The sequence below is a fragment of the Pseudophryne corroboree genome, chromosome 4, assembly GCF_028390025.1.
Source record: "Pseudophryne corroboree isolate aPseCor3 chromosome 4, aPseCor3.hap2, whole genome shotgun sequence".
Taxonomy (NCBI): Eukaryota; Metazoa; Chordata; class Amphibia; order Anura; family Myobatrachidae; genus Pseudophryne; species Pseudophryne corroboree.
In genome coordinates, this window is record NC_086447.1 from 872,696,131 (window position 1) to 872,706,212 (window position 10,082).

At 47.6% G+C, this 10,082-nt stretch overlaps 2 pseudogenes; one reads left to right on the forward strand and one right to left on the reverse strand.

Moving 5' to 3' along the window:
- Window positions 1-3,420: 3,420 nt before the first annotated feature.
- LOC134911993 (5S ribosomal RNA) lies at window positions 3,421-3,539 on the reverse strand (annotated as a pseudogene).
- A 1,363-nt stretch (window positions 3,540-4,902) lies between these two features.
- Window positions 4,903-5,021, forward strand: LOC134911995 (5S ribosomal RNA; annotated as a pseudogene).
- The last annotated feature ends 5,061 nt before the right edge of the window (window positions 5,022-10,082 follow it).

Below are 10,082 nucleotides of genomic sequence, written 5' to 3' on the forward strand. Positions count from 1 at the left end.
GTCCTCACCACCTGGTACTACGGAGTTTTAGTAACATGGGCATTAGAACACCCGACCTGTACTCCTATGCCCTGGTGGATATAGTGGGGTCCCTGCTTGGTTACAGTGTCCACACCAGCGTCGCAGTCCGTCTCCTTAGACTGCGATTGGTACGCGATTTAATGGTGGGTCCCGCCTGGGGGACCCTCTTACCTCTTCCCTTCTGTAGCAGCTATGCGAACCAGAAGAGCGCTGTGACCATGTTCCCAATGCTGGAACGTCCCTGCTGCAAGTATCCAGGAACAGAGCCAGCGGGAGTATGCAATGCCGCTGGGGAGGTGATGGAGCCGCAGCACAGAATGTCACCCTGACATGTAGGTGCTGCAGCCTTCTAAAAGCTTTTTCAGGGTTGCCCAGTGCAGGCCCTCTGTTAAGTAACCTGCTTCTGCAGGCACCAACTCGAAACTGGGCTCACAGTGCCTGGAGGCGGGGTTATAGAGGAGGCCCCAATACATCCTGGGACAGTCTAAAGCTTTAGCATGTTGGTGCCTGGATCAAGATCCATCTCTACACCCCGATGTTTCCCTGTGGAACCAATGTACCCGGCTGCAGAAATGTCAGTTAACTGAGTAATGCACTCCACTTTGGTTTGGAATACTGGCTAGTTCTTGGTCCACTTACTGCTGATAAGTACAGACCTAACTGTTCCATGCAGTAAGCCTTCACGGGCCAAGTGGTTCAAAAATTCTATGTTTCTACGACCAAAAGCTGGTGCAAAAAAAATCTGTCTGAAATAAGCATCCCATCTCTGTCCACACGCTACAAACAAGGACGGAAGTCAGTGACATGCCCATGACACTCCTGAGAGACGGATCAGTTCTGTGTGGTAGCATTGTATCCACTCAGAAATGCCCATTTCACAGAAAGAAGAATGGTCAGTCAACAAATGAATCAATCTGTCCACACTTTCAAACGTCATCCATGTCCATATGCACAGAACACCACATGTATAGTCTATTGCTGTCTACAGCACATGCACAGGTTGCAGATATTCGCAGAATCTGCCCTTGTTTGGACCTGGGTCTTAGGGCCTAATTCAGATCTGATCGCTGCTGTGCGTTTTCTCACAGCGGGCAATCAGATCCGAGCTGTGTAAGCACCGAACTGTGTATGCACCGCACTGTGCCGGCATGTCGCACAGCTACATCGGGCTTCGCCGGTCAGTGATGGGATGGTGCAAACGATCTATTCGCACGGGCGTTCGCAAGGAGATTGACAAGAAGAAGCCGTTTGTGGGTGGCAACTGACAGTTTTCAGGAGCAGACGGGCTCAAGCGTTTTCAGGGAGGGTGTCTGACATCAGCTCCAGCCCTGATCAGCAGGATTCAATTGCACTGGATAAGTAAGTTTAGGCTGTGCAAAGACTGCACAAAATCAGTTTGTGTAGCTCTGCTACACATGCGATCGCACACTTGCACAGCAAAAATACACTCCCCCTGTAGCCGGCGACTATCTGATCGCACCTGAAATTGACACACCGCTGAGGGCCTCTTGTGACAACATGTGGTAGTAGTATGACAGTACAGCCCAAGGCCAAACGGAACAACGATGAAAAAGGCTTCAACAAACAGACTCCAGGAATCCTGGAGGCGGTGTAAAGGTAAGGTGTGTACACACAGTGAGATCCTTCCTATGCCCGATTTTGACTATCTGTACTTTCGATTTTGTCTATGTACGATTTTGACTAAGGGGTCATTCCGAGTTGATCGCTAGCTGCCGTTGTTCGCTGCGTAGCGATCAGTGAAAAAATAAGAATTTACTCACCGGTAATTCTATTTCTCATAGTCCGTAGTGGATGCTGGGTACTCCGTAAGGACCATGGGGTATTGACGGGCTCCGCAGGAGACTGGGCACTCTTAAAAGAAAGATTAGGTACTATATCTGGTGTGCACTGGCTCCTCCCTCTATGCCCCTCCTCCAGACCTCAGTTAGGGAAACTGTGCCCGGAAGAGCTGACATTACTAGGAAAGGATTTGGAATCCAGGATAAGACTCATACCAGCCACACCAATCACACCGTACAACTTGTGATAACCATACCCAGTTAACAGTATGAAACAATAATGAGCCCCATTAACAGATGGCTCATAACAATAACCCTTTAGTTAAGCAATAACTATATACATGTATTGCAGAGAGTCCGCACTTGGGACGGGCGCCCAGCATCAACTACGGACTACGAGAAATAGAATTACCGGTGAGTAAATTCTTATTTTCTCTGACGTCTTAGTGAGAACCATGGGGATTATACCAAAGCTCCCAAACGGGCGGGAGAGTGCGGATGACTCTGCAGCACCGAATGAGCAAACTCAAGGTCCTCCTCAGCCAGGGTATCAAACTTGTAGAATTTTGCAAAAGTGTTTGAACCCGACCAAGTAGCAGCTCGGCAAAGTTGTAAAGCCGAGACCCCTCGGGCAGCCGCCCAAGAAGAGCCCACCTTCCTTGTGGAATGGGCTTTTACAGATTTAGGATGCGGCAGTCTAGCCGCGGAATGTGCAAGTTGAATCGTGCTACAGATCCAGCAAGCAATTGTCTGCTTCCAAGCAGGAGCACCCAGCTTGTTGGGTGCATGTAGGATAAATAGCGAGTCAGTCTTTCTGACTCTAGCTGTCCTGGAAACATAGATTTTCAGGGCCCTGACTACGGTGGTCATTCCGAGTTGTTCGCTCTGTATTTTTCTTTGCATCGCAGCGATTTTCCGCTTATTGCGCATTCGCAATGTCCGCACTGCGACTGCGCCAAGTAAACTTGCTATGTAGTTAGGAATTTTACTCACGGCTTTTTCTTCGTTCTGGTGATCGTAATGTGATTGCAGTAAGGAATTGGGTTAAGGATGCCGCACAGGACTAAGTGGTATTGAAATGAATTAGTGATTTAAATGTGTTGCCAAGAAAATCGACCAACCCGAAGAAAAACTTTCGGAATTTATCGCCATCTACCATTGGGGAAAAAAATTCCTATAGGTAGATAAAGAGGGTGATTGTCGATGGTGCTCCCATAGGTCTATTACATAGGTAATAAAGAGAAGAAGAGTAAAGAAAAAGTGACCTTTGTTGGGAGCACTCGCTCTTGGAAACAATTGTAATTTAATGTATACGTAGTAATTTGAATATATTAAAACATAACCTTTAATTACTGTAAAGTAAAATAAGAGTACACCAGAAATTTCTAGGATTAAAAGTATGATTAAACCATCAGTTTGAAACTAAGACTGTGAATATATAGATGAATGTATAAGGCAAAAAATGAGGCACAAAAAATATATATATACCTGCGGCAAAAAATACAACAAAGAATACGGCAAAGAATACGGCAAAAAAGCCCAGCCCTTCAGGCATTGATGTCTGGGTTTAGTGTAATAGCCGATGTATTGCCATCAGGAAAACCTACAACACCTGGTATTCCTTAGTGGTCAACCACCTAAGTACTGACCAGGCCCAACACCGTATTGCTTCCAAGATCAGACGAGATTGGGCATGCGCGGTGTGGTATGGTAGTAGATTTAAAGTACATCAGGCAAGACCCTGCAGCTGGTATGCAGCTATTGAATACACCATAAGCCTGATTGTTATGATGGGCAGATGATCTCTTAACAGAGAAACATATGTTTGACCATCATTGCACCAAATTGTACCCCAAGTGTATAGGTATACGAAGGTTTAAATCATATGGTCAATGAATTTTGCCGACAGGAACCGCCTGTATGTTGCTTTTTTGTGCTATGCAACATCATTAAGGAAGGGTTTTTATCGTTTGGTAAGGTCAGGATAAACCCTTTGTTACACTGAGGACATGCCAACAAAATTAGTAAACATCCAAGCATAAATATGTTATGAGATAATATAGTAATATTAAAGTTAAAGCTGGATTAGCCTAAAACTTTCCACAATCCTCCCCCTCCACCCTCACAAAAGGTATAGGGCAGAAAGTGAAAATGGACCAGAAGACATATTTGTTAACTGAGAAGACAGATTTGGAACGGTGGATTAGGTAGATAGGAAATATATCTCCAGAGACCAAAATCTCCATATCAGGAGATCAATTGTGTTATCATAACAAGGTTATATACTCTGGTTTTGTGCCTGTATTTAGGAAATCAGCACTGGGGATCTCTCTATACAGGTCCTAAATACAGGCACAAAACCAGAGTATATAACCTTGTTATGATAACACAATTGATACCTGATATGGATATATGTTACAACCACTGATTGATACATTGTGGATACACTGTGTATACATGCATGACTGTTTTATTGAAAGCATACTAGCTCAACAATACTGCTACAAAGACAGTCTTTTCAGGCTCTACTGGGTTAGTTAGCCTATCTGTGGATAATAGAGATTTTGGTCTCTGGAGATATATTTCCTATCTACCTAATCCACCGTTCCAAATCTGTCTTCTCAGTTAACAAATATGTTTTCTGGTCCATTTTCACTTTCTGCCCTATACCTTTTGCGAGGGTGGAGGGGGAGGATTGTGGAAAGTTTTAGGCTAATCCAGCTTTAACTTTAATATTACTATATTATCTCATAACATATTTATGCTTGGATGTTTACTAATTTTGTTGGCATGTCCTCAGTGTAACAAAGGGTTTATCCTGACCTTACCAAACGATAAAAACCCTTCCTTAATGATGTTGCATAGCACAAAAAAGCAACATACAGGCGGTTCCTGTCGGCAAAATTCATTGACCATATGATTTAAACCTTCGTATACCTATACACTTGGGGTACAATTTGGTGCAATGATGGTCAAACATATGTTTCTCTGTTAAGAGATCATCTGCCCATCATAACAATCAGGCTTATGGTGTATTCAATAGCTGCATACCAGCTGCAGGGTCTTGCCTGATGTACTTTAAATCTACTACCATACCACACCGCGCATGCCCAATCTCGTCTGATCTTGGAAGCAATACGGTGTTGGGCCTGGTCAGTACTTAGGTGGTTGACCACTAAGGAATACCAGGTGTTGTAGGTTTTCCTGATGGCAATACATCGGCTATTACACTAAACCCAGACATCAATGCCTGAAGGGCTGGGATTTTTTGCCGTATTCTTTGCCGTATTCTTTGTTGTATTTTTTGCCGCAGGTATATATATATTTTTTGTGCCTCATTTTTTGCCTTATACATTCATCTATATATTCACAGTCTTAGTTTCAAACTGATGGTTTAATCATACTTTTAATCATAGAAATTTCTGGTGTACTCTTATTTTACGTTACAGTAATTAAAGGTTATGTTTTAATATATTCAAATTACTACGTATACATTAAATTACAATTGTTTCCAAGAGCGAGTGCTCCCAACAAAGGTCACTTTTTCTTTACTCTTCTGCTCTTTATTACGATCGTAATGTGATTGACAGGAAGTGGGTGTTACTGGGCGGAAACTGGCCGTTTTATGGGTGTGTGCGGAAAAACGCTACCGTTTCTGGGAAAAATGCGGGAGTGGCTGGAGAAACGGAGGAGTGTCTGGGCGAACGCTGGGTGTGTTTGGGACGTCAAACCAGGAACGACAAGCACTGAACTGATCGCAGATGCCGAGTAAGTCTGAAGCTACTCAGAAACTGCTAAGAGAGGTCTAATCGCAATATTGCGAATACGTCGGTCGCAATTTTAAGAAGCTATGATTCACTCCCATTTGGCCGGCGACTTAGCGTGAGTAAATCTGCTAAAAGCAGCTTGCGAGCGAACAACTCGGAATGAGGGCCTACGTCCAGTAACTTGGAATCCTCCAAGTCCCTAGTAGCCGCAGGCACCACAATAGGTTGGTTCAAATGAAACGCTGATACCACCTTAGGGAGAAATTGGGGACGAGTCCTCAGTTCCGCCCTGTCCATATGGAAAATCAGATATGGGCTTTTACACGACAAAGCCGCTAATTCTGACACCCGCCTGGCCGAAGCCAAGGCCAATAGCATGACCACCTTCCACGTGAGATATTTTAACTCCACGGTCTTAAGTGGCTCAAACCAATGTGATTTTAGGAAATCCAACACCACGTTGAGATCCCAAGGTGCCACTGGAGGCACAAAAGGAGGCTGAATATGCAGCACTCCCATAACAAACGTCTGAACTTCAGGCAGTGAAGCCAGTTCTTTCTGAAAGAAAATAGACAGGGCCGAAATCTGGACTTTTATAGATCCCAATTTTAGGCCCATAGTCACTCCTGCCTGTAGGAAGTGCAGGAATCGACGCAGCTGGAATTCTTCCGTTGGGGCCCTACTGGCCTCACACCAAGCAACATATTTTCGCCATATGCAATGATAATGTTTTGCTGTCACATCCTTCCTAGCTTTTATTAGCGTAGGAATGACTTGATCTGGAATGCCCTTCTCCGCTAGGATCCGGCGTTCAACCGCCATGCCGTCAAACGCAGCCGCAGTAAGTCTTGGAACAGACAGTGCCCCTGCTGTAGCAGGTCCTGTCTGAGGGGCAGAGGCCATGGGTCCTCTGATATCATCTCTTGTAGTTCTGGGTACCAAGTTCTTCTTGGCCAATCCGGAACGATGAGTATTGTCCTTACTCCTCTCTTTCTTACTATCCTCAGTACCTTGGGTATGAGAGGAAGAGGAGGGAACACATAAACCGACTGGTACACCCACGGTGTCACCAGAGCGTCCACAGCTATCGCCTGAGGGTCCCTTGACCTGGCGCAATATCTTTTTAGCTTTTTGTTGAGGCGGGACGCCATCATGTCCACCTGTGGTCGTTCCCACCGGTGTACAATCAGCTTGAAGACTTCTGGATGAAGTCCCCACTCTCCCAGGTGGAGGTCGTGTCTGCTGAGGAAGTCTGCTTCCCAGTTGTCTACTCCCGGAATGAACACTGCTGACAGTGCTATCACGTGATTCTCAGCCCATCGAAGAATCCTTGTGGCTTCTGCCATTGCCATCCTGCTTCTTGTGCCGCCCTGTCGATTTACATGGGCGACTGCCGTGATGTTGTCTGACTGAATCAGCACCGGTTGGTTTTGAAGCAGGGATTCTGCTTGACTCAGGGCATTGTAAATGGCCCGTAGATCCAGAATATTTATGTGTAGGTAAGTTTCCTGACTCGACCATTGTCCTTGGAAGTTTCTTCCCTGAGTGACTGCCCCCCAACCTCGGAGGCTTGCATCCGTGGTCACCAGGACCCAGTCCTGTATGCCGAATCTGCGGCCTTCGAGAAGATGAGCACTCTGCAGCCACCACAGCAGAGACACCCTGGCACTCGGGGACAGGGTGATCAACCGATGCATCTGAAGATGCGATCCGGACCACTTTTCCAATAGATCCCACTGGAAGATCCTCGCATGGAACCTGCCGAAGGGAATCGCTTCGTAAGAAGCTACCATCTTTCCCAGGATTCGCGTGCAGTGATGCACCGACACCTGTTTTGGTTTCAGGAGGTCCCTGACCAGAGATGATAATTCCTGGGCCTTCTCCTCCGGGAGAAACACCTTCTTCTGTTCTGTGTCTAGAATCATACCCAGGAACAGCAGACGCGTCGCAGGAATCAGCTGCGACTTCGGGATATTCAGAATCCAGCCGTGCTGATGCAGCACTTCCTGAGATACCGCTACGCTGACTAGCAACTGCTCCTTGGACCTCGCCTTTATCGAAGGAGTATCATCATTTCGGCCATTACCTTGGTAAATACCCTCGGTGCCGTGGACAGACCAAACAGCAACGTCTGGAATTGGTAATGACAGTCCTGTACCACAAACCTGAGGTACTCCTGGTGAGGTGGGTAAATGTGGACATGCAGGTATGCATCCTTGATGTCCAATGACACCATAAAATCCCCCTCTTCCAGGCTTGCAATAACCGCCCTGAGCGATTCCATCTTGAACTTGAACTTCCTTATATAAGTGTTCAAGGATTTTAAATTTAGGATGAGTCTCACCAAACAGTCTGGTTTCGGTACCACAAACATTGTGGAATAGTAACCCCGCCCCTGTTGGAGGTACAGCTTGTGAATAGCGTCCAGTACTACCTCCCTTTCTTTGGGAGCAGCCGGCAAGGCAGATTTGAGGTAACGGCGAGGGGGAGTGGCCTCGAACTCCAGCTTGAACCCCTGAGATACCACTTGCAGAACCCAGGGATCCACCCGTGAACGAACCCACTGGTCGCTGAAGTTCCGGAGACGCGCCCCCACCGCACCTGGCTCCGCCTGTGGAGCCCCAGCGTCATGCGGTGGACTTAGAGGAAGCGGGGGAGGATTTTTATTCCTGGGAACTGGCTGTCTGGTGCAGCTTTTTCCCTCTTCCCCTGCCTCTAGGCAGAAAGGAAGTGCCTCTGACTCGCTTGCCTTTTTGTGGCCGAAAGGACTGTACCTGATAATACGGTGCTTTCTTAGGCTGTGAGGAAACCTGAGGTAAAAATGTCGACTTCCCAGCTGTCGCTGTGGATACTAGGTCCGAGAGACCATCCCCAAACAATTCCTCACCCTTATAGGCAAAACCTCCATGTGCCTTTTAGAATCAGCATCACCTGTCCACTGCCGAGTCCATAATACTCTTCTGGCAGAAATGGACATTGCATTAATTCTAGATACCAGCCGGCAAATATCCCTCTGTGCATCTCTCATATATAAGACTACGTCTTTAATATGCTCTATGGTTAGCAAAATAGTATCCCTGTCTAGGGTATCAATATTATCTGACAGGATATCGGACCAAGCTGCTGCAGCACTACACATCCATGCTGAAGCAATTGCAGGTCTCAGTATAGTACCTGAGTGTGTATATACAGACTTCAGGATAGCCTCCTGCTTTCAATCAGCAGGCTCCTTTAAGGCGGCCGTATCCTGAGACGGCAATGCCACCTTTTTTGACAAGCGTGTGAGCGCCTTATCCACCCTAGGGGATGTCTCCCAACGTAGCCTGTCCTCTGGCGGGAAAGGGTACGCCATAAGTAACTTTTTAGAAATCACTAGTTTTTTATCGGGGGAACCCCATGCTTCTTCACACACTTCATTCAACTCATCTGATGGGGGGAAAACCACTGGATGCTTTTTCTCCCCAAACATAATACCCTTTTTAGTGGTACCTGGGTTAATGTCAGATATGTGCAACACGTTTCATTGCCGTAATCATGCAACGGATGGCCCTTGTGGATTGTACATTAGTCTCGTCCTCGTCGACACTGGAGTCAGACTCTGTGTCGACATCTGTGTCTGCCATCTGAGGTAGCGGGCGTTTTTGAGCCCCTGATGGCCTTTGAGACGCCTGGGCAGGCACGGGCTGAGAAGCCGGCTGTCCCACAGCTGTTATGTCATCGAACCTTTTATGTAAGGAGTTGACACTGTCGGTTAATACCTTCCACATATCCACCCACTCTGGTGTCGACCACGCAGGGCAGGGCCGGCGCTACCATTAGGCAGCTTTAGGCAGCTGCCTATGAGCGCCGGCCACTGGAGGGCGGCACTATAAGATGATTAGAACATGCTTTCTTTATTCTCTCCTGCTCTTCCGTAAGAGACGAGGAGCAGGAATGTTGTAGCTGCTGAGTTGCTGCCCCCCCCCCCTCCTCCCCCCCCCCCCCCCCCCCCAGTGATAGCACCTTGCCTTGCATAATCCTGACCTGGCCCCCGCTCCATTACAACATTCTGAAACTGATCCCTGCACCCCCTGCCCCTCCGATCTCGAGCATGATGCCTGCACCCATCCCTCCCCCTCCCACCAATTGCCTGCTCTGGCATGTGTCTTGTCTCCCTCCTACCCCCGTTCCCATGGCGAATTGCGGACTGGGCGGTGCAGCATATTACTCCTAGCCACCCCCCCTACCCTCCACAGGCTCAGAGGTTATGCTCCCGCGAGTCCCCCCCCCCCCCGTGATTGCGGACGGCTGTCCCCCTACCCCTGTTGCCACGAGTGCAGGTTCAGTTCCGGCGCCCATATGCCAATTCCAGCCAGCCCCCCAGTGACATACTCCGGCAGTTTACCTGCTGCCCCCCCCTGCTACGAGTGCAGGCTCCAATGTGTTACTCATCAGAGTAACCATATTGCCCCCCCCCCCCCCCCTCATCCTGCCGCGACTCTCTCACTGCCCCCCC